This window comes from Suricata suricatta, chromosome 15 (assembly GCF_006229205.1).
Source record: "Suricata suricatta isolate VVHF042 chromosome 15, meerkat_22Aug2017_6uvM2_HiC, whole genome shotgun sequence".
Lineage (NCBI taxonomy): Eukaryota > Metazoa > Chordata > Mammalia > Carnivora > Herpestidae > Suricata > Suricata suricatta.
The window spans coordinates 8,157,759-8,184,112 of record NC_043714.1 but is presented as its reverse complement, the minus strand read 5'-3'; positions in this window follow the sequence as shown (position 1 = coordinate 8,184,112).

The window sequence follows — 26,354 nt, the reverse complement described above, 5'->3', positions numbered from 1 at the left end:
AGTCCGTCTAATGGGACCTTCGGGCGCAAGTATTTCTGATTTATATCTGATCTCTGAAATAAACCTAGCATTTAAACTAACATTTGCTTGTTTCATTCAGTGCTCGCATTGATTTTTCCCATGGAAATCTATTCTGTGTATACTGCAGGGTGTAGGGCTCAAAAACCTACGATCTGTGTTTTCTCTGATATTTAAATGAAAGGCACACATAGGTAGGTAGGGCTTTTCTATTTTGGAGGAGCACAGATCTCTCCCTAAAAGTCACTTTCTGCAGAAGAATGCACATACATGCCACATGCAAAATTCCACACACAATTCCAGAGAGTCATCAGAGCTTCTGAGGACTGTCCTTGAGCCACCTGGGGCCGTTCGTCCCACAGCCACAGCGAGCAGCTTTGCTAGGAACAGAAAGGCTGGGTGGCACGTGTGCCTTCAGCATCAAGTGTTGTTGCAACATACAGACCAGTTTGTATGGACTTGATTGGTAGAATAGCAGGAAAGAAAAATGTGCAAGGTTAATAGGCACGTGTTTCAAAACTAAAAAGAAACAACTCTATGAATTCATCAATTACTCCGAGTATGTGAAGCAGCAGATCCCTTACTGTGAAATCGCGCCTTTATCCGCGGTGCCCCAGTTCGCTGCACCCCTTTGATACTTTCTAATGTCGGTTAGCTGTAAATTTAGAAACTCTCTATTTCTGGTTGCACACATCCAACTACTCCACAAGGCAATAATATAATAAATGGCAACTAAATGATCGGCTCTATTTACGTACATGGCACATTTTGATTTAAAATCAACCACTATTTGTATATATAAATTTTTACAAAAATTCAGTCTATTGATGTTTTTACTTTCATTTCATAGAGTTGTCATGTAGCTCCTCCACAAAAGTTAAATATCCCTCTGTATTAATTAATACACAACCCTATCAAGAACCTAGATTTATAAGATCACTTGGTCAATTAAGAACTCTGCAATGTTTTTTGAGGTGGCAGGATGAACACCTCTTTGGGCGTGAAAACTCCATGGAGTTTGGCTGAGTGTCTCTATGATGATTCCGGATATATCTTGTTCTTAGCTCTGCTTTCTCTGTCCACAGCAGGTAATACATTCTCTCAAAATATCTCCTGTGTGTACTATAATGACTCATAAGATGACAGTTATAAAGTACTAAGTATTTTTGAAGAGTACAAATAGTTCACACAGAAGAAGACAGAGGAAGAAAAAAGAGACAACAGAAAAAAAAAATAGTCCCATCATCTGTCAGGAGAACGCCGCAATAAAATGTTATTTAATAGATATGCCAGACATGTGACATATAAATAGGGATTACAACACATGAACTTCTCAGACACCAAGAATGTAAATAAATCTGCAAGCCAATTTATAGCCATTGATTAAATCATACTTCTTATTTTTTTAATGCAGTATTATATTGGTATTCTGATCTTTATTTAATGCCTTGAGTAAATATTCCCTATCAATACTTATAGACAGCCTGATCTCAGGCCAGAGTGATTATAAGTGTGCTTGCTCAAATTTATCATCCTTTGACTTATCCAAAATCTACAAGAGACAGGCTATAATGTACGACACATAGAATATAGTCAATAATATTGTAACAGCTTTGCATGGTGGCATATGGTTCCCAGCCTTACTGTGTTGACCATTTCTAATGTGTATAAATATCCAATTATTATGTTATACATCTGAAACTAATACAACATTATTTGTCAATTATTCTTCAATAGAAAAATAAGTTCAAGAAATTTAGAAATCAACACTGTTTCAAACACAAAGGCTAAAACCCAGGATAAAACCATGTATTTATTGGTAGATTTCCCTACATCATCTTCTGAATCCTTCACAGAATCACCAAGAATTTACAAAGAGTTATTGCAATAATCAAAATATTTTTATCTAAGTAATTTTCATCTATCTGGCTCCTTTTATTTCTATTTCATTGCCCCGGCCCGTGGGGGTCATTCAACGGGGAACCTGGAGGAGGGAACCAGTGAATGGATGGGACAAGAGACACAAAGAATGAGAGCAAGACAGGAGGTCTGATCAAGCTCTAACGTTTATTCAAAGAGGCTGATTATATACACAACCAGGGAGGAAGAAAAATGTGGGGAAGGGGGAAAGAACGTGGGGGAAGGCACATGGTACCAGGGACCTGTCAGACATTAACTGAGGGTAATCTTAGTTCCTGGAGCCAATAGCTATTTATGACTCTTCAGGAACTAACAGCTATTTACCGCTGCTTATCTTGCTGTGACATTTAACAAAGTTAGTCAGTTCTGCCTTAGTTTTCTCACCAGAGTTCTTTAACCCCTTCTTGGCTCCCGGCATTTCATCTATGTGAGATAAGTAGAGATACATACTTAATATCTTCTCTTTTATTTTTTAAACTTTTTAAAAATGTTTATTCACTTTTTGAGAGAGAGAGAGAGCATGGGTGGGGGAGGAGCAGAGAGAGAGGGAGACACAGAATCTGAAGCAGGCTCCAGGCTCTGAGATGTCAGCACAGAGCCCGATGCAGGGCTCGAACCCACAGACTGTGGGATCATGAGCTGATGCTTAACCAACTGAGCCACCCAGGCACCCTTCTTCTTTTTTATAAAAAGAATAGTAAAAAGAGAGGCAAAGAAGTTGCTATTCTTTCCCCAAAGCCACATGACAGTAGAACCACTGCCAGTCTACTTTCCTGCCTTCATGCTCCTTTTATGAGACCAAATTGCCTTCCAAATTAACGCCTCCTCACAAATAAATCCAAGAAGAAAAAGAAAAATATCTCATTATAGAGTTCAATACACCAGTATTTTCCCATTTAGATAACTTTAAAATAATAATTATAAACATGCTTATAGTATTCTGGCAAATAGAAAAAAACTAAAATGAGATGTCTTTTTAATGAACTTGTTCATTTCTAAAAATATAAAAAATAACCTGAACTTTATCACAATAAATAAGGTGAACACTTTAGCAGTTCCAACCATGCTCTAAAAATGATGTCCTAAATATGAAATTTGGAAAAGCACTTCTATCTTCAACTCTATGGTACTTTTGACTCACCCAAGAATCCTGTGAAAAGCCATTTGAAAGCTGAACCGAAAAAGTCTTCAGTATAGAAAAATTACTGTAAAAAAAAAGAAAGGAAGAAAGAGAGAGAAAGAAAAGAAGAGAAAAGGAGGGAAGGAAAGAGGGAAGGAAGGAAGGAAGGAAGGAAGGAAGGAAGGAAGGAAGGAAGGAAGGAAAGAAGAAAAAGAAAAAGAAATTATTACAACTGCAATGCAATAAACTAAAAAGCAGAGAATCCTTGGTTAGAGACATAGCTCATGAAATTAATTTACAATTGATTCCCAGGTCTGTGGCCTGTGTGAATTTGAGGATGGAAGTTGGACATCCCAGGGGCTGGACTGTACACATTTTATTCCTCCTGGACTTACAAAGGAATCCCATGTTTCTCCAATGTTTGAAAATACCACCTTTTTCTCTGGCTTAATTGTAATCTGTAGCCAGTTTTATGGTAACTGTTTAACCTTGGAATGCCTTTCTCATTCAGGTCTGCCTGCCCAAATTCTAACCACCCTTCTCTGCTACAACTCAAGTATGCCACCCTTCAACAAAGCCTTTCTAGAGCCATATAGTTGAGATTAAACTTGTCCATCTCCCTGTCTCCTGCAGTCCAGTTTCTTCCCAGTGAAAACACTTGTCACACTCTACTTGGTATTCAGTTTTGCAAAGTGTCTCTCTTTCCCACTAGACTGGCCCCCCAAAGCATAATCACTTTGTAATGCTTTTTACACTGAATTCAACTGAATTTCCACTAAGACCCAACAGGTAGTCTTCATTGGAATATGAAATAGATTAGAATTTAGTTGTTATTCATGGTCTTTTTACATAACACTATTAGTATTCAGTATTAGTGATAATACATTAAAATATAAAAAGGGATTCTCTTTAGACCTCATTTTGTGGACTTCAGAACTGACTTTTGCCCCTGACTTCCAAGCAAGTAGTTTTCTACATCCTTGTCACTTTGCATGTGTCAAGAAGACTCTGCCTCACCAATAGAAATAATTAGGGTAACTTTTCTGGTGTTGAACAATTCTATCAAGTGTATCAGAGGGCATTTCAACAGAGAACTGACTGAGAAAACTCTAATCGACCCTGGATGACAGAAAGAAATCATGATTCATTACCATCTTGGATGTAACAACATAGCCTTTAATCCTTCTGAGAGAAGATACCCAGAATTTAGGACTAACCAAGTGTCTCTGATTAAAAAGTTTCACACGGATATGGATGAGTGAAACTTTTTTCCTAATTTTTTAAACCGGACCCAAGAATCTTCTGAATTTCCTAAAGTGCAAAAGAAAACGAGGTGATATTACTTGTGGAAACACCTCAAAAGTAAGCATTTGTTTCGAGTCTTGAGGAAATTTCCAGCTGCACAGGTTCTTTGAAAACACTGAATGGAGAGTCCTGCTTCCAAATTTATTTCAAGTAAAGCTTTGCCTAAATGAATTGTTGAGAACCCCGCTTTCAGGCTGCTAGACCCCATACCATCCTATTTAGAAATATCTAGATGTAGCACCCATTTATTCCTTTTGCTTCATTTCTTAAAACATTTTTATATAAGAAGAATAAGACTGTCCTGACTCATTTATGTACAGTTGTCCTTGGTTCTGCAGAGTGAAGGTTATCTGATCAGCATAGCCTTCTGTATCCTTCTCAGTAAATTTATCTCAGAAGCCCAGTCACCCAGCACGTACAAGAGGCGTGAGACGTGGGTTGTGGCCAGCTCCAGATCTCTCATACTTCCAAGGTCAGCTGGCTAAAATAATGCAGTTAAAATCTCAACCTGCCTCCACTTCTTCTGACACATTTATAATTATATGACATAGCACAGGGTGTAGAAGGTAGCAGGGGAAACCACTCGACGTTGCATCCCTTTCATTTTATAGTGAATAAATAATAGAAAAATTATGGAAATAATTGTTTACAGCAAGTAAAACCCACTAGTGAGGCTTTGCACAGAGCTGTATTTCACAGCCAACCTTGCCTGAAAGAAAATGCATCATGATTCAAGTCTTTGAAAGTGGGCATAGGATCAGTCCTTAGGGTTGAGGAATCCAGCCTCTTGGGAGCAGGGAAATGCCACAGGGCTTAAGGACATCTTACCAAAGCCTGGGGAAACTCACGCTGGTTAGAGCATTTAATCACACTGAAACTGTCTTACATTTCCTTCCGTAAGAAATAGGCATGATTGAGTTAAAGAAATAGAACCTTAAATACAAACTAGAGAATAAAATCAGTTACCTAATCAGTTACCTCTCTCTTCCTCTCTCTCTCATTCTCTCTCTCCATCTCTTTTTTATTCTCCATCTTCTGGGGAGAGTTGCATGTTCATTAAGAATCCCCAAATTTCCTCCTGTATTTCAAGATCTTCTTCAAAGATGCTTCACTAGCAAGCATTTTAACAGAACAGGATCCAGTTGATGATGTTAGAACCCTTGCAATCAGGAGATTAAGAACTAAGGAGAGATGGGGTACCTGGTGGGGGGCTCAGTCAGTCAAGCATCCAGCTCCTGATTTCAGCTCAGGTCATGATCTCAAGGTTGGTGAGATCAAGCCCCGTGTTGGGCTCTGCACTGATAGTGTGGAGCCTGCTTCAGATTCTCTGTCTCCCTCTCCCTCTCTCTTTACCTCTCTTCTCTTTCTGTCTCTCTGTCTTTCTGTCTCTCTCTCAAAAATAAATGAGAGTTGTCAAGGAGAGCAATTTAAGAAATGAATTGTCATATTCGTTTCCTAGGGCTGCCCAAGCAAATTATCACACACTTGGGGGCTTGAAACAACAGAAATAGTTTTTCTTGAAGTTCTGGAGTCCAGAAATCTGAAATCAGGGTGTTACAGGATTCTCCTCTCTCTCTGAGGACTCCAGGAGAGAATCTTGCCTTGACTTTTCCAGCTTCTGGTGACTTTGGGTGCCTCTTGGTTTGTGGCTGCATCCCTCCAATTTCTGCCTCCCCCTTCATGTGGTTTTCCTTCTTGGGTTTTCTCCTCTTCTCATAAAAGCCTCTGTCATTGTATTTAGGGCCCACCCAGATAATCCAGGATTACCTCATCTTGAAATCCTTAACTTAATTACACCTGCAGAGTCTCTTTTCCAAAAAAGGTCACATTTGTGGGTTCAGTGTGGACATATTTTTGGGGAGGGGGCATCATTCAGTCCACCACAACTGCCTTAATAAACTCCTGATAAAAATGAAATCTCTATCATTTATTACCTAAAAGAAATTTGTACTTAAGAGTAAATGAGTTGATTATGCAGGACAAGAAGCTATTTGGAGACGTGAGGGAGAAAGGAGTTGAAAGTCAGAGCCAGGGCCACATTGTGCCTGAGCCTATTTCTGTTCCCCATCCAGAAAAATCAACAGACTCCTCTCTCACAGGGCTCTCGGGAAAACCGAAAGGGATGGATGTGTTAGTATGTGGGCATGTCAAAGCATGATTGACAAAATGCTTTCACACACATTGCCGAATTTCTTATAAATTTTCATGTTTATAGCCGCAGAGCTTAGCCCATGGTACTCAGAAAACTGCCTCTATAATGTTTAATGAATAAATGAATGAGCAAACAATTTAACTATTTGCTGGAGGTGCATTCACCAGGGAAGAGCCTATATTCATATTCACCTAATTTCACCCCACGAGTGTGGTCTCGATAGATATATATTTACTGAGGCTTTTTTCTTACTTCAGAAGACCCAGTTTGGGCCAGTAAAGAATCACAGCTGACTGAGGAGCAGAAGAATAAGTTCAGGAAACAGAGTCTCTTCAGGGCCTTTCACTTAATGTTAACGTGACCCATAAAAATTCCTTTCGCTAAAGAAGTGCAAAGTTCTTTGTTATTTTTCAAAACAAGCAGTCCATTCTTTCCTGATTACGAATCCTAGCTGGGCCAGAAAGAGTGTGGTAATTTTCCTCCCAAATTATGCTTTGTTATTCTTCAGAGTGTTTATATCTCGCATGATTGTGGATGAAAATTATTTTTCTTCTGATTAACAGATCTGCGTGCTATAAGAAGAGTAAATAGGCATTGCTCTTATATAGCTTTAAGCCCAAAGAAGGCAGGACCTTACGTGGGAGAATACTGGAGAACACATGTTTCCTCAAGGCAGTACTTTCTCTAGAATCAGAACCTGCAGGAGTAAATCTGAGACACTCTAGTGTTGAGGACTGCTGCCTGGAGTCCACCCAGAGACGGTGTCAACATCATGGGCCAATGGACCTCTCCCCGCCACCACCAGTTTCTGGGTATGTGGGTCTGGTAAGGGCCAAATAATCTGCAATTCTAACAATTTCCAAATGGCACTGATGTGCCACTTGGCACGTTGGTTCAACATCCACACTTTTAGAATCAAGGTTCCAGAGAGAGGGAAAAGAAAGGTGCTAGACTGCACATTTTGTCCCTTCCAATCTCTTCCCTGGTTGAGTAGTCTGTTAGAATGAAGGGAGCAGTGGGGGAGAGGATAGTAGTGTTACATTAATAGATATTCCCCTACAGGAAAGATAATCTCAGGGGTGGGGAATAAGTGTTCCCTTCAATCGCATAGCCTAACCTTTGCCCCCAGTGTTCTGCAGCTCTAGAACCCAAGAGCAATCCTGGGAGGAAGGCGGAGGCCACAGAGGGCACCGACAGGAATGAGGTATTAGCTGCAAGTCAATAAGGAAACTAGGACCAAAAATCCAAAAGAACCCTTCCTGAACACATGCACATGTAATTCCTGCCGTAACGATGAGAGTGGGAGGCAAAGGTAGTATGTGCTTCCACAGATACGTGTGAAGGCCACAGCCAGTGAAATTAAAGCATGTAGCATACATAAAGCATGTTATTTGAGCCCAGAGACTGGTGGGACATTTGGGTTACAAGAAAATACAAATGCTCAATGTCTTTTGTCATTTACAACTTAAAAATTTCCTTGTAAGACAGATACATACGTTTGCACTCATAGATCTAACAGGAGAACAGGAGAAACCTAATGGAGGACCAGGGGGAGGGGAAGAGGGAAAGAGAGTTGGGGAGAGAGAGGGAAGCAAAACTTGAGAGACTATTATTGAATACTGAAAAGGAACTGAGGGTTGAAGGGGGAGGGGGGAAAAGAGGTGGTGGTGATGGAGGAGGGCACTTGTGGGGAAGAGCACTGGGTGTTGTATGGAAACCAATATGACAATAAACTACTTAAAAAAAGGAAGAATTTCCTTGTAAACAGAGAACACATTTCTGAATTCCTTTTATTTCCCTGCGTTGGTCACCAAGCTTTCTTTGGTGCAGACCCCCATCTTCCCCAAACATTGAATTGATCAACATAAAGCTCTCTCTGTAGTTTTATACTGCCACAGAATCATTCTTGAGCCCCTTAGTTTGACCTGCAAGGTACCACTCCATCCTAGACCATGGATTCTGTCTTAGACAATTGTCTTGAGTTGCCTCAGCATCAACAGAGAGGTTGTTAGAAATGTAAATTCTTGGGCCCAACCCCAGCCTTACTATGTCATAATCTGCATCTTAACAAGACCCTTCAGTTGATTTCTGGTCACATGGCAGTGTGACCAGCACTATTCTAGATTACTGGCCACCTCTCTTTTTCCTGATAATCTTTTATGTATAACTGGTTGGGACAGTCCTTTTTGGGTCACAAACATTGATGACCGGTGAGATGGTGGATCTTGATTATTATACTGGGTCCAAAACCTACTGCAGAGCCAAATGCAAGTCTCATAAGTGTGTCTCCCTTTTCTAAGTTATTAGCACCAACTGGTCCTTTACAGAAAACCCAGAGAGAACCATTGTCAGAAGCCAGAATGAGAACATGACTCTCGCTCATAATAATAACAACAAGAAGCAGAGATGCCATTCCCCAGACTCTGGTTTGTACACCTGTGCCTCGGGCTGCTGCTGCTCCAAATAGCAATTCACTGAATATTGACTCCATCCAACTGTTAGTGATGTTTCTTCAGCCTTACCTAGGATAGCGCTTATGAGAAAGTACAACTGTAAATTTCACCACCTGCTACTGAATTTAGCAGTGATATTGAAAACAGAATAAAGACACTGTTAGAAGTCCTTTAGGTGTTAGTGTTGAATTATTTATACTCTGCTACGCTTGTAAAAGAAAGACAGCCTTCTGTGTTTACCCATTCAACGGAGGTGTGTTGTGAAGTGAGGATTCATCTGAAGGAGGGCACCGGAGAAGATGGCCATATGCTTTCCTAGTCTCGACTTTTTGTGTAAGTAGTTTATATGATTATCAAGGGAAGCTTTAAAAGTGAAAAATCACAAAAGTGTGATACACAGTCTGAGGGATGTGTGTGTCTATGTGTACATGCTATTCTTTTTTTGTTGCCTTGGTGTGTTTGGTAGATTAGGAGCAACATTATGTGACACCTGAGTGTCTTCTTGCTTCACCAGCCAATGGGCACAGGTGGGGTTCCACAAAGAGCAGTCACCTAATTTCATTGATTTTCACCCCATCTGCTTAAAAGACCTCAAGTTGATGCAAGGCATTTTTTGAAAGTTGTGGATATTTTGCACATACATCCAAAATGCCTGCTTCTTCTGGAACCCCAGATTGCCATGTTGGGTCCCAGCTGTTGTGAAGTGCAAGGCCTTAGGTGCTTGGAAGCTGTTGCAGCACGGTGTCTTTGACGATGTGGATAGAGAAGGTGCTGCTGCAGGGATTTCACTGAAACTGTTCCTTCCATCTTTGCTTGGTTATTTTCCCTAGGATCCTGCTGTCTCGGGTTTGGGAGACAAGTCCAGCTGACAGACACCGTCCCTAGTCAGAAGTTCTCTCTCCCTTCCTGTTACTGAAGACATTGTAACGGGCTTAGGCTCATTGAGCCGGATTCCCTCCTTCACTGTGAGTTTTCTTTTGGGATGCTCCTCAGTTTCATGTGCAAGCATACAGTATCTGGACAGCCCACAGAAATGTGCCCAGATGCATCTTCAAACTTATCTGCCTTTGAAATAAAATGTCAACTGTATGAGTGTTGCCCTCAAGTGTTCAGTTTACTTTTGTAAGCAGTTAGTAATGACTGAAACTCAATTTATTCTACTATAGGGGTGACTTTGATAATAGGAAATGAATCACAATATCGAAATCTCCAGTAGTTATTCATAGCAAAATTTAAGTATTATTATTTTTCATAGGAAACATAATTTGCAAGCCAGGAAACTAAGTTGGTTTGACAAAGCTTTTCGTATATGTTATGTTATTAAAAAGTGATAGCATGTTTTCTTGTCACAGACATATTATATCTTATTCATATGAAAATAAATAAAAGGTAGAAAGAAGAGTGGAACAAAATTTCCATAAGAACACATCATCATTAAAATCATTACTAAAATTTACCTCATGGCTCTTCTGTTCATAAAATTGTATTCATTGTATGAACTTTAAGTCTGGTAGGTCTATGACAAAAATACATAAAGAAGAATCATCTAGAATATCCAAATAAGTCTGCTTAAAAGATCTTCATAAGATAAGGGGAAAAGATTTTCATAAGAGGGGAAAAGAAAAGGTGTTAAAGGGGTAAATTTCATGTGATAAGGATTTTTAAGATTTACTCTTTTAGCAACTCTCAACTATGCAATACAGTATAACTACAGTCCCCATGATCTCCATGACTTCCGTTTTACAACTATAAATTAATACCTTTTTACTCTTCATCCAATTTGCTAACCCCCCCCCCCACACACACCTCTGGCCACCGCCAATCTGTTTCCTGAGGTTTCCTTTGTCTTAGGAGGCAAAATTATGACCCTGTTGTCCTCTTTGTTTGGAGATTAAGTAATCAAGGAGATGCCTATGAATGCCTATTTGACAAAGGGTAGACTTGTGATGGTTAATTTTATGTGTTAACTTGAGTCAGCCAGAGGGTGCCTTCTGGAGTTCAGCTCCAGCTGGTCCAGGGTTCCCTGAAGGAGGTGGCGGCGTTGGTGAAAATGGAGGCGAGAGAGCCTAGTTGATCACCAGTCTGGCATCCCTATCTCGCCAGGTTTTGTGCCTTTATTTATAGATTTATGACATCAAAACGTGGAATTTTTACAAATAATTCTCAGTGATAAAAATGCTTTGAAAAAGGTGCAGAAACAGGTTTTACAGAGGCATTTTTTGCAGAACTACTCTAATTACAATGAGGTAACTTACACATCATAGGATAATGGGATATTCTCAGTGAAAAGCAGATAACATACACATTTGTTTGAACTGTAGTAAATCTTACAACTAAGAAGATAGCAGGATGTTTTCAGTGAGAAGCAGATAACAAACACATTGGTTTATAACAATAATGCTAAGATTCCTGCATAAACAGGGCTAGGAGGCATTCTATTTGGCTCACAAGAGGAAGAATGTATTTATGATGGTTAGTAAATAAATCTTTTGTCAACCTTGTTCTTTGATGTTGAAGATGTAAGCCCCATAGGTGCCCTAGAGGAGCCGGCCTTTGCATATGAGTTTAAGTTGTAACTACTCTTACCCATCCTCACAATGGGCACCAAATTAGCATATGTATGTGCAGTAACTTATGCCTGGCTCTTGCTTGTTTCCTATTCCTAAATTAGGCTCTTTTCCTTCGGGCCAGAGTAAATATTATTCTTGTGTTCTTTAACCCCTTAGGAGAGCCTTTTGACAATATCTGCAGTGCTTTGTTTAAATTCCTCTTTATAGAGGTGGGAATATGCTTCTTCCCATGAGGTATCTGTGTGGGGAATATCGGTCTGACTTGGAACATTGTGAGGCCTAATCAATAGCAACAGGCTTAATTTCACATGAGCAGTAGTAGCAGAAGGAGATGCCAGGTTCCACCTCTCATGGCAGGAGCCATGCACATCTGCCATTTCCTTACTGTGACTGTGCCATCCAGCAAGGCAGGTGCGGCTCCCAGCAGGTGCCTAGCAGGTGCATTATTATGGGGTGATTGTGAGGATGCTTCTGGTGAGATTAACATTTGAATGGGTAGATTCTGTAAAGTGGATTGTTCTCCCTAATGTGGATGGCCATCATTCACTCAGGTGAAGGCCTGAATAGAACAAAAAGGTTTAGGAGCGCCTTGAGCTGGTAAACTGGCTCTTTCCTTCTTTGGACTCATGGAAACATTCACTCCTTCTGGGTCTCCAGCATAGGACTTGTCATTTTCCATAATTTTTTGAGTACATTTCTCATAATAAATCTCCATATGCAATAAATCTCTATAAATATATGTCTATCCTCTGGTTCTACTTCTCTGGGAATCTTCACCAATTATCAGGCTTTTACACTTTTCTTTGTTTCTTCTGCCCACACTAAAGCACGGTTTCTGTAAGACAGAAGAATCTATCAATGAGATAGATTAGCACAGGTCTAACTATTAGGTATTGTGTATAACCTGTACATTTCCCAATGGAATCTCCTAGTGAAATGGAAGAAGTACAAAATTAAAGTGGATAAACCTAACAAACATCAGTTTTAGCAAGTTTTCAAGATTAATATCATTAGCCATGAACTATATCCAACTCATACCCCTACAATGTAATGTGGTACACAGGATTAAACACAGTATTCTGACATGGTTTGATCCCTGTAAGGAGGGTCCACGATGTAGATACAATATTCTTTTAATTTATTTCTTCTACCTCACAGTGAAGATTCATATTATGTAAGAAAAAAAAGAAAGAGAAGAGTGAGAAAGTAGGTTATATATTTAAAAACAAACACCAAACAAATGCATACAATTTTTATGGCTTCAACTCTGAGGACACATTTCTATGTTTTATGTTGACAATAGGTGTCTACTAGTGATCTCATTGCCTTCATGAATTATTAAGAACTAGCCCATATGATCTAAATAGCTTTTGTTTTAAAAGACTACATGAAAAAGGAACTAAAACAAAGAAAAGCCAGTAATTTCTATGGATGCTTAACATTTTTTCTTTAGATAAAAATTTTGATTCTCTTTTTCATTACCTTTTCTGGGACTGAAAAAAGTCTGCTCAATTTTTTCTCCCTCTGTCCTTCCCTCTCTTCTTTCTATCTTCTCTTATTTCCTACTTTTCCTTTCTTGGAATCATACATACCCTGAATTAATTTTTATGAGAGTTTTGTTGCTGAGGGGATAGTCTGCAGAGCCACAATAACGGTATTTTGTAAGATTCCTCAACTTGAAATGCAAAGCCCCATTACTGAAATTGTACAATTTTATAGACTTAAAACAACACTTTTCCAGATTCCTCTAGTTTATTATGTGGCAAGAAGAGGTGCACTTTTAGTAAAAAATAAAAAGTGAAAAGCAGGCATGCAGAATACAGAGGAAATTTTTAGAGCAAAATTCATGCCATACTGTTCGTATGGGTCATTACTCTCGCACAAGACGATCGCCAACTAACACTGACCATTGTCCTCAAATGGACCAGTCACAGCTCAAAAAAGATGAGGTAGAGCCTGTCTGTGTTCAGGTATGGTCATTATGATATTCTTTAAACAGAAACTCAATCTCCCATTTGTACAATTAAAAATAAAACCAACATGGCTTTACCAGAGAGTTACTTCTCAGGATTCTTTTATCTAACCCTAAGGGGTAAGACAATTTTGAATTTCTAACAGAACCTCACTGGCAGGCTAGATTAGCTAGATGAACTAAACAGAGGGGCACCTGGGTGCCTTAGTCAGTGATGTGTCCGACGTCAGCTCAGGTCATGATCTCGCAGTTCATGGGTTTGAGCCCTGCATGGGGCTCTGTGCCGACAGCTCGGAGCCTGGAGCCTGCTTCGGATTCTGTGTCTCCCTCACTCTCTGCCCCTCCCCCACTCATGTTCTGTCTCTGCCTCAAAAATAAATAAACACTAAAAATATTTTAAACAAAAAAATTATAATAATTGATCTTGGCATCAGCTCTGGATGCAAATATCATTCATTGTCCGATATCATCAATTCATGGTGAATTCGAGGATGGGTTAGATTTTTTATTTATATTTACAAAACCCTTTAGAATTCAATTTCTGGAAGAAAAGTGGAAAAGTTACTCTGAATGATTCCCAGTACAAAAATTATGATAGTGGGGCGCCTGGGTGGCTCAGTCGGTTAAGCCTCCGACTTCGGCTCAGGTCAGATCTCACGTTCGTGGGTTTGAGCCCTGCGTCGGGCTCTGTGCTGACAGCCAGCTCAGAGCCTGGAGCCTGCTTCCGGTTCTGTGTCTCCTTCTCTCTCTGCCCCTCCCCCTCTCATGCTCTGTCTCTCTCTGTATCAAAAATAAATAAAACATTAAAAATTTTTTTAAAAAATTATGATAGTGTATAAAATGCATCACTGAACAGGTAAGAAAGTAAACAAAATCCTCAAATATGACTGGAATAATCTCTTTTGTTTAGGGTAAATTCTGTTTCTCATCTTATTTTTATATTTCATGCTATGGATTTCCATTGTTAATTATGTCTTATAACCTTCGGTTGACTTTTCATAGTGTTGGAGGAAAAGATGGATCAGGATAGGCAGTGGCCTGTATTGCTCTGGGTTATTCAGGGTCTTTGCTAAGGTCTCAGCCTTGTGGGAGCCCACCAGCTGTGGCTTGTTGTAGGGGACCATGTTTTATTTTGCTCTTTGAATGGCCCTGGTGTAGGGGACCACGTTTTATTTAGCTCTTTGAATGTCATACCATCTACTTTCTAGCTTACAAATCTTCCTCCTAATTACTGGTCCACTTATTTCAGAACCATGTGTATTTATTCTTTTTTTAATTCAGTATTTCTAATTTCTGATAGGTTTAGAGTAGGAGTGGCAGAAAGGTGCCCTTGATTTCCTTCCTGTAATCTTTAATAGTGAATTTCAAGTTTTATTTGGATATCCTCAAAGACAGCAATTTTATTCAGAAGCATGACCTAAGAGTAATGTCAAGAGAGAAAAGAAATCCGGATGTGGTTGCTAAGTACTAAAGAAAATAAAAACTTAGAAGGTGTGATGGTGTTTAAAAAAAGGTATTAGCCAGTCATTCTGGGGGAAGCAAGTTGCTTTGTTGTGAGAAGTCCTATGGGGGACCGGAATGGCAAGAAACTGAGGCCTCTGGCCAACAACCCTCTGGGTGAGCTTTTCTTGGGAACAGACCTTCTTGCCCCAAATGTCAGCATTGAGGTAGCAGTAGCCTGGCAAACATCTTGCCTGCAACTTCAAGAGAGATTCTGAGCCACACCACAAAGCCAAGATGCTTGGAAATCTAAGGCAGTATGTGAGATTTAAAAAAAAGTTTATTGTTTTAAGCCACTAAATTTTGAAGTAATTTGATAGGCTGCAGTAGATAGCTAACATGTAAGAATTATGGAGAACTAAGAAGATTGGGTTGATATGGAAAAATTAATTGGCAACAAGTTGCCAATTACCTTAAATCAAGGGATAAATATAATAGCATAGCAAATAGTGACACGTATATGACACACTCACTATTCAGGTCTTATCCACACGCACACATTTATGTATAAATACGCACACACTTTACCAATTCATAATGTCACAATGTTTTCTGAAAGGATTCAAGTACCTGAAGGAAAAAAATATTTAGGTCCAAATGCCATGCCATTTGTTTCTTCCACTGATAAATAAGGTTATTTTATAAAGATATTTGTGGAGTTTTAAAAGATATTTGTGGAGACAAGAAGTGGTACTTGCCAGTAGGTTGTATCAGGAACCTAACTAGTTTCTCCCTGTCATTGATTGAAGTGATTATTAAGAATAAATCTTTTTGGGGGCGTCTGGGGGCTCAGTTGGTTAAGCGTCTGACTTTGGCTCAGGTCATCTCTCAGTTCGTGGGTTCGAACCCAGGTCAGGCTTTGTGCCGACAGCTCAGGGCCTGAAGCCATACTTCATACTCTGTCTCTGTCTCTGTCTCTGTCTCTGTCTCTCTCTCTCTCTCTCTCTCTCTCTGTGCCTCCCCTGCTTGCATTCTGTCTCTCAAAAATAAACATTAAACATTTTTTAAAAATAATAATTCTTGGGGCGCCTGGGTGGCTCAGTCGGTTAAGCCTCCGACTTCGGCTCAGGTCAGATCTCAGGTTCGTGGGTTCGAGCCCCGAGTCAGGCTCTGTGCTGACAGCTAGCTCAGAGCCTGGAACCTGCTTCCCGTTCTGTGTCTCCTTCTCTCTCTGCCCCTCCCCCTCTCATGCTCTGTCTTTCTCTGTATCAAAAATAAATAAAACATAAAAAAAAAGAGTCTTAATCTTAAAAAAAAAAAAGAATGAATCATTTTTGTGGAGCACCTGTGTGGCTGGATTGAGCGTCCAACTCCTCATTCCGGCTCGGGTCATGATCTCACAGTTGTGAGACAGAGCCCTGTGTTAGGCTCTGCGCTGAGCAGGGAGCCTGCTTAAGATCCTCTCCCTCTGCCCTTACGCCTCTTGTGAGTGCCTCTCTCTAAAATAAATAAATAAATAAATAATAAATAAAATTAAAATTAATTGATTAGAAAATTTTTAATAATTAAAAAAAGAATAAATATCTCTTTAAATTTTCAGTTACATGACCTAGTTTTCAGTTTATGTCTGACTAAACCAAGAAAGAAGAGCTGAAGCATTTCTTTACATGATAACTTTTGATGGTACCGCTCTAAAGAGCTTTTTCCTAATGAAGAGGGCAGGGAGAAAATAAAACATTTTTATATACATTAAACTATCTCTTTGTGCCTCAGAAACACAAAAAAACCTGTCATCATTTCTTTTTATTTCAGAAAGAAAATGGATATTTTATGAGTTTTATAAAAATTGATTCTTAAAGTCACAAAAAAGCTTTCACTTTTAATACTTATCAGAATGATGAATCAATCTATAAGCAGGAGGGACAAAGAGTAAAAGGGTGAACCCGAGGGAGCCCTCTCCTCTTCGTTTCAGGAACAATGAACTTTCATGTTTTATAACAGCAGTTGGCTCTGAAATAGAGGAAAATGTTCCATATCCATTCATTTATATTACAGCATCTATTATCTTATTTTTCTCACATTTTTGGTCCATTTTTTTGTCTCGTGTGCAACAATTAGGCAATTATGGGATATTATTGGAGGACCATCTTTTTGAGAAGACTTTATCAATGTCCCCAGGTACCTGGCACCTGGGCTGTCATTTCTCCATCATCCTCCCTCCCCCACACTGAGAAGTGCTTAGCCAACGGTACTTCAAGGGAATTACACTGATAACTAGCTCTGTTCATTTCCGATTCTCTACAGTGTTCGTTATTTCAACTTGAAAAGCAATTTCCCATTTACTTATTCTAAATATATTATTCCCTTTTCCGTCTAAGCCAGTTATTGAGATAGAAAGCCTGTTTTGGTTGTTGACTTTTTGTAGCCTTAAATAGCAGCACTAGATGTCATTTGTCATATATATTTTTTCTTGACATTTTAGGGTATAAATAAAGTGATAAATGGACAATGATTAGGCAGATGTGAGCTAGATACTTAGTTCTGCTTCTACAAATATTGTCTTTGTTTGATCGTTGATTTATTTTCAGGGATGGTAGATGAGTAAATGGGGGCTCGTAATTACGTCCCTCAGCCATGGGATCTTCACCTGACTTTTGGTTTCCATACCCTGTTTTGACACCACTGAATCCATGAATGTCAGAAGATTTTGATAAAATATGCACTTGGGGTATTAATAACCACATTATCTACACATGGCTGAGTACACACATAGAAGCAAGCATTTATTTTTTCATTTCAAGTTTGTATAACACAGAAAGTTCTTTCTGAATACCTTTTGTTATTTGTTTGTTTACTCTGTCATTCTAAGAAATTAGTTGAGAGATATAAGGAAAAAACTCTGAGTCTAGAACCTGTATCCCCAGGTGGGAGGAGGCAGGGCAATGCTAGTGAACTTTTCCTATCATTTATTCATTCGACAGACATGGATGGGAAGTTTAATATGTGCCAAGAGCTGTCCTAGGTATCAGGGATACAACATGAACAAAACAGGCAATGTTCTTATTTAGGATAAAACCTCTCTTGCTACAATATTCTTGGTTTGTTGAAAATAGCATCTGTCCTTCTGATTCTAATAGGTGGGTAGGAAAGTAAAAATGAAATGGAATATATGGAAACAGAAAGCAGTATGTACATGTAAGCATGATCTTCTCCCTAGAGACCAGGAGACCCTTAGATCCCCTTGCAAAACCATTCCTGAATGACCAATAGCCATTCTCTCTCCCTCTTAGACTTCCACAACTCTGAAATGCTAAGCAAATCACATCACTTTTAACCATAACAAGTGTAAGTCACCCACACAGATTGTGATGAAATGCTTAACACATTTTGAGATGGCTCCTGGGTTGTGAAATGTCTGCTACTCATTGGCTTCTGATGTTGACGTCTTTCAGGATGAGGCTGGGGGGCAGCCAACAAGGGTGGTTTACTGGGGCATTGTCCAGCTCAATGGCGGTCCGTGAAGTCAAGATCACACTTCAGTCTTCATCCACTATGGGTCAGAAGGATGATGAAATAAACACCCTGAAATATCTAGTCAGTTTAGATAAAAAGTATAGATAATGTTTATAAAATTAAAGTCCCCAGATAAATAAAAATATCCTCTTATGTCCTATATTATGGTCTATAATTTTTTAAACTTTATAATTTACATAAATAATTTATTAAATTAGGTAGAATGTATTTGTCTAAGTGACCTCAAAAAATATTGTACCAATTTTGAGGCCCACCAAGAGTTTGTTTTTCCATATCAATAATTATTCTGAGTATTACTATTCTTCCTAAAGTCTATTAATTTAATAGGGGAAGGATGTTTTCTTAGAAATATAAATTTGCAATTATTTGGGCACCAAATTGAAAGTGTGTTGTGTATTTTATGATCACGTCTAATGTCTCATATTTTCAAATTACTTTTCAAATATATTTTACTACTCATTTTTCTTTAACACTTTGTAAAAATTATATATGTGTACATGCACATATATATATTGTTCATTCATAGGGTTACATTCATTGCAAAAATCTTCCAATTTGTGTTTGGTCTTTTAAGTTTGTTCCGCCCTACAGAAATTTTTATCTTTAATGTAGGAACAATTATTAGTCTTTGCTCTGTGACTGTGTCTTGTTTAAAAAACTTTCTCTGGTTTTGACTTTATTTCTATCATATTTTTAAAGTTTATTTATTTTGAGAAAGAAAGAGAGAGAGCGCACGTGTAGGGAAGGGGCAGAAAGAGGGAGACAGAGAATTCCAAGTAGGCTCCGTGCTGTCAGCATGGAGCCCAACATGGGACTCAATCTCACAGTCCAGGAGATCATGACCTTAACTGATGGAGCCACCCAGACGCCCGTCTCTATCATTTTTACCATCTTGGTAGCTGCCCCCAAAGGACTCCCGTGGCCACAATTCTTTCTGAAGCAATTGTTTGGGTTCACCGTTCAGGATGACTTGGATCCTATTAGGTTCATTCCTTTCTCTAAACAATTAGCCAATAAGAGAAAAAAAGTAACACGGTCTATAAGTCATTGTTAATATTTCTCACATCCAATTTGAATATAGAATTCAACATCTTTATCGGGAAAATAAAGAATCTCACAGGAATGCCCATGGATTGTGTAAACAATGACTTTTTTACTGTGAAAATGTCACTGGGGAGCAAAGCTTACTGAGAGTGAGACACACCTTGACAATTAGAACTCGCTCCCATTGCATAATAAATGGAAAGATAGAGAAAATAAATTACTGCCCCGCATCCCAGGGCCAGTCAGAGGCAATGCTGGGGCAACCCGCTACTCCCAGCCCAAGGTTGCTTTGGACACCCCAGGCAACCCAAAGCTTTACTGTCTTCTAACATTTCGCTGACATACTCCTCAGCACCTAGAAGGTGGTTTATCTTTATCATGCAAAATACCAGAACACAACAAATGATAACCTTCTTCTCTGCAGTGATTCCTCTAAGAAACCAAACACAGAATGGAATAAAAGATAAAAGAACCCACTCCTTACTTAGCAGAACAGGCAGGTTGATTGAAATATATTTTCTCAAAAGAAGTCCTTGGAGACATTTGCAGTCATGCAGGCAAATCAACGTTAATTCTTTTGTTCGAAAGCTTTCTCCTTGTCAGAGAACGCAATTTAAATTTTCTCCTTTTTTCCTAAGAATAATCTGTCTGTTACAAATACAGAAGTGGGATTTTTCCAACGTTTAAGTCAAACAGGTACTATTAGAAATGAAATCGTATCCTGTGAAAATATTGCAAGTGAATGAAAACATTGAGAAGCCAAGGTCTCACAGCTAGTAAAACGCATCAAGAGAAAATTACAGAGAATAACACTCACTTTCCTCCGACTTGTTGAAGTTAAAATTTCAAAGAATTCTACTCATAGCTATGAAAAGCAGCTTATCCCTATGAGATTTATTTAAGTTTTCTGAGTGGAAGAAAACATCAGAAAAACAAATATTTAATTGACTTTTAAGTTAATTATCAGGAAGAAGGCAAACCCTCTACTTTCTTCATCTGGAGAAAAATATATTTTCCGCATTGACTTTCAAGGAGTCTTCAGTCCAAGTTCAGTTCAGTTTTCATACTCCTATACACCACCCTGCGTGTCAGCTCAGATCCTATTTATAGAAATGTTTCCTGACTCTGGATTAAAAGAAGAGGAGGTTGGACACTTTCCACTGAAACATTCCTTTCTCCATTATGTTTCCCAGAAATAAAAACCTCTTTCAGACTAGTTTTTTTTCTAAGTGAAGGAAATCAAAGTTCTAGTATGTTCCTTTCTCCATCTTCCTAACCCAAGACAAATAGCAAAAACAAAAATTAAAAAACAAAACAAATCAACAAACCTAAAAAATTAGCCAAGTGTTTTCCTGTTAATGATAAAATTTATATCAGTTCAGGCCTAAAATGACCACACCCAAAGTTCAGAATGAAATTCTAGGTATATAAAAATGAAATAGAGGTACCTGGGTGGCTCAGGCAGTTAAGTGTCTGACTCTTGGTTTTAGCTCAGGTCATGATCTCCTGGTTCGTGAGTTCAAGCCCTGCACCAGGCTCCATGCTGACAGCATAGACCCTACCTGTAAGTCTCTCTGCCCCCCCCTCTGTTCTCTCTGTCTCTCAAAATAAATAAGCTTAAACATAATTTTAAAAAAATGAAATAAATGCTCAACTCCAGCAGCCTAGACTTTAGAATCCTCTTTCTTTGAAATGGAATTCATTTAGCCAAAGCATATACAAGAATTGAAAGAGAATGTTTTCATCAAGACGGTTACTTCTAGCCACACAAGTTAATTTTAGAAATTGGGCAATTATCTGGATTAGTAAAATTGAAAGGAAATGTTTAACTCAATTCCTCATGTATGTCAGGGGAAGTGTTGGACTCATCCATGTCTTTATGCCAGTTGGCCACATTTTAAGGATGGGTTAGTATCAAAAGTCAGCCTGGGCTAGAAAGCAACAACTGCGGTTTTTCATCACTTTCCACAAACAGTCATTTGAAAATAAAGTGACATCCTATTGGAATCACATGCTGAGAAATAGAAAGAAGAGCCACTCCTGATTTGATAATAATTTTAGATATGAAGTAAGAGACAAAAGGTGCATGCAGTCCAGTTATAAATAAGCACGTCCTGGGATGTGATATGCAGTGTGCTGACTATAGTCTTGCTGCAATTGCATATTTGAATGTTGCTGAGAGTAGATCTGAAAAGTCCTCCCCGAAAAAAAAAGTATCTTTTTTTTTCATATTTATCTATTTATTTTGAGAGAGAGACAGAGACAGAGCACAGGAGGGGCAGACAGAGAGTGAATGAGAGAGTCCCAAGCAGGCTCCATGCTGTCAGGGGGCTCGAACCCACGACCGTGGGATCATGACCCGAGCAGAAATCATTCATGACCCGAGCCGAAATCAAGAGTCGGATGCTTAATAGGCTGAGCCTCCCAGATGCCACTGTATGCTGATGTATCTTTTTTTTAATTTTTTAAATGTTTTATTTATTTTTGATACAGAGAGAGACAGAGCATGAGAGGGGGAGGAGCAGAGAGAGAAGGAGACACAGAACCAGAAGCAGGCTCCAGGCTCTGCGCTAGCTGTCAGCACAGAGCCTGACTTGGCGCTTGAACCCACGAAGTGAGATCTGACCTGAGCCGAAGTCGGAGGCTTAACCGACTGAGCCACCCAGGCGCCCCTGCTGATGTATCTTAACTGGAATTAATGTGGTGATCATTTCTCAATATCCACAAATATGGAATCACAAAATTGTACACCTGAAACTAACATAATGTTATATTTCAATTATACTGCAATAAAAAAAATCTTTTTAAATAATAGTAATAAATACTTTTGCTTTAAAAAAAATACAGGTAGCCCTCAAAACCCATGGAAGATAAAGATGAATTTATCCTAGAACGATTTCTACAAACATTTGCAAGATTTCAGGCATAAGACTGGTTCTGTGTAATATGGGTATTGGTTTTTATTTGAGTTTTGCTCCTTTTTGAAGCAGACTTTATATATAGTTCCATGGTCCCTGTGGTTTACAACGTAACTCTTCACTACAAAGTCCCAACTGTGACTTAAATCAAACCAGAAATTAAATATGCTGGCAGTTCAGGAATAAAACTCATCTTCAGTTTAGAAATGTTGTCAACAGTGACTCTATTCATTTATTTTCAGAGGTTTCTAAAGCTATCCTTAAAATAGAGGGCTTTATAAAAAGGTAAGTAATTTAGCTGCGCTTTACACTCATTTAAAGTGAGGGATAAATCCTAGCATTATATATGCACTGACATATACAGAATGCAAGCAATATGGCCTTCTATCCAACTGCACACCGAATTTTATCTCCAAATTGTTTAGGAAAGTATTGAGAATTTCATGGTAGTTTTAACTTGAGGCTTTAGCATTAAGCATTGCAGACCTGATGAATTAGTCTTTTCAGTGAGATAAGCATAGTGCTTTATTCAAAGATGAAGTGTTTATCTTGGAGGAATTTTTTCTTTAATATCCTGCAGAGTGGGTCGGGAAATCTTGGGGAGAATAGGCTTTCTTGTGAGCTGACAGTCTTCATAGGCAATCTGAAATTAATCACCCAGGATTTGCTTTTTTGCTAAACATAATTCATCTTTTCTCTCTGACTCCCACTCGATCCGCCCCCAGCCCCATCTCTCCTACAGGGCTGCCTCGGGAACAAGAAAAGAAGTCATCACGCAACTACATAACAGAGGTTCCCAATTAATGAGCTATTTCCAGGGATTATATCATTCACCTTTGGATTATATCACTTTCTTGATGTACATAAGCACAGTCCACAGCTGTAATTTGCAAAATTACATGGCACATTTATCTTCCCTGTGGGGAAAAGTGGGAAACAGATGTTTTGCCATTTGGAGGCCTCCAAGTAGAAAGCCAATACGCTGACAGCAGTACAATAGAATTAAAATTAGTAAAATTTTCTTTCCCCAAATTTGACCATAAAAAGACAAACGGCCTAACTATAGAATAGCATTTCACACATACAGTCACGTAGTAAAAAGAAACTTGGACTTTCCACACCTTCTCTGGGACGTAAGACAATTCATTTATCGTCTCTGAGCTTTTTTGTTTCCATGGGAAATATACGCAACCACAGCATCTACGACTAACCTCTAAGGACCAAATTCAGTAATGTGTCTGAAGGCTTGTAGGTAACTGCAAAGCACTACCAAAATGAGACATGTTATTAGGAAATCACATTAAAGTACATTCAACAGTATGATGTGGATTTTGTTGGTATCAAAATGTTTCCAAGCCCCTTTATCTTTAGTGACAATTGGTATAGTGACCATCTCAGTTTGGGTTCCCCCCAGGGAAAATCCTTATCTTTGCCTTGGTCATAGTAGTTAGGAGACAACCCAGGAAACACAAGGAAGGGGGGACACCTGGGTGGCTCAGTAGGTTACACATCCATCTCTTGCTTCATGAGATCAAGCCCCGCATCAGGCTCGCCGGCTTGGGTTTCTCTCTCTACTCCTCTCCTGCTCTCTCTCTCTTCCTCTCTCTCTAAATATATATATAAAAATACTCATTAAAAATTATAAGGAAGGAAGTGGAGAAAGTATAAAAGAAAGAAATTTCAACAAAATGTGTATGAACAAGCTGGTTACTAGTGTGGAAAACTGGGCCCAGTCTACTGAGAACCATCTAGAAACTCTGTGGAACACCCCTCCGAGTCACTCCCTAGAGCATGGTGAGGACTCCCAGAGGGTGTTACTCCTTCCTCTGACCCCTCTCACCACCATCCAGGTCAGTTACTTGACCTGACACAGGAGAAAGCCCTTGCCCAGAAAAAAACAAAACAAAACACCTTCCAAGCTTGAAGTGGAAAGCTGCCAACATGTCAGAAATATCCCCTTCAGGGAGACTCGGGTGGCGGTAAGAAAAGGGAGCAGGGTGTTAACATCACCTGTTACAATGACATTTCAGTGTAGTGCAACATGGCAGCATTTAGGGGGGCACTCTCTGAGAAAGTGAGACCTAAACTTCCAGCCTTTAGCCAGTCTGTCCCCCTCTATGTTTTTGACTCCAAGTTCTCATAGACCCAGATTAGGACAAGAGGGCCAATGAGAAAGGAATAGAAAACAGTAAGTGAAAGGAAGGTAATTTCTTCCCACTTTCTCCCACTTAACCTTTGAAAATAAGTCTCAATGCATTGAGTATTAAGATAAGAAGGAAATTAAGATGGTGTGGAAAATACACAAAGTATTAGGGAAAACAGAAAAAAAGGACGACTCCAAGAGTCGAGGGCAGCGATGGAGAGAGGGAGAAGAGAGGTCCGCACATGGCTTCTGTTGGGTGGTTTAAAATCAGGATTTCCCAGCTTCTGGGAGCTCCTTTCTCATATTTGTTAGGAGTTAATCTGTTCTGTGTCCATTCTGGTCAGCCTGCTTTTAGGCAAAACATGAAAGTCCTTTCCTCATTGATAGACCTCTTTCTTGTATGATAGTGTACCACACACTTACTGTCCAATGTGTTTGAACTTTTGACACACAATCAGGTCATAACTGATTCATCAGGTGATGGAAAGTTAGGGTAAGTCATTTTATGTAAATGAAAGCTGTTGCTTACTGAGGAAGATAGAGAGCTATTACCATACTCAGCAGCTGGGGACTTTTAGAATATTTGCCAAGAATTTTTAGATTGAAAGCTTAAGATTTCCATTTGCTTCCAGGAAAATAGTATTTAGTTATGGAATTATTTTTTCAGTTCCCCTTCTTGCTACCTGGAATCCATGTGAAAATTTAAAATTTTGTTTCAAAACTTTCAAGATTAAATAATAAATTGAGGGGCAACTAGGTGGCTCAGTCAGTTGAGTGTCCAGCTCTTGATTTCGGTTCAGGTCATGATCTCAGAATTGTGGGATCAAACCCCGTGTTGGGCTGAGCATGGAGGCTGCTTAAGATTCTCGTTTTCTCCTTCTGGCCCTCTCCCTTGTATGAGCACTCTCTCTCTTTCTCCAAAATAAAAAATAAATAAATAAATAAATAGTAAATAATGAATAAATGTTTTTTCCCCTTAAGTGTTAACTACGGCTCTTATAGGTTCTTGGGATTTGTGCTATTATTTGCTTTGGTTTGGTTTTGCTTTCATATGTTTATATGCTGGCTTTTCCCCTGAACCATGATGGAAACAAATGGAAGTCTTAAGTGTTCAATCTCTAAATTGATGTTAGATTACATTGTATTTTCTTGGGGATTCAAAGATGACACAAGAGACAGGCCTGAGTTTCTACAACAGCATTCTTATTTTCCTCTGGGTTTTCTTACTTCTTGGCTGAAATGCCCTACTAGATTTACACTACCAGAAAGTATAGGTGTTTCTCAACTTTAAAAATCATAATAACTGAATAAGTAAAAACTAACATGGTCTATATTTCTTTGTATATTGAAGTTTGGAAACCTCATACTAGAATAAACAGTTTAAACCCATTCTTTTATCTTGTAAATGAAAATAGAGAGCTCATGTGTGTACGTGCACCTAAAAGTAACTGTAAACACCATAAAAATGTCAATCATTGTCAACTACCCCATCCGTCTTCATCTGCAGCATAACATTTGGTCTCCCACCTCCAGAAGAATCTATCTGTTTAAGTAAAAAAGGAGAAACAAAATCTCAAAATGGTTGCAATTTTCAACAACAGCAATGATTACATCTGGCTACCCCTACAGTCCATGTGGAGAGCAGATCGTATAGTTGATTGTGCTGTTCTCATGGACTCAATACTGCCCCCGGGCAAATGGGTCACTCCAGCATCAAAAATGTGCAACACGATGAAATCACTGCACCTGCTACTGCTGTACTGTT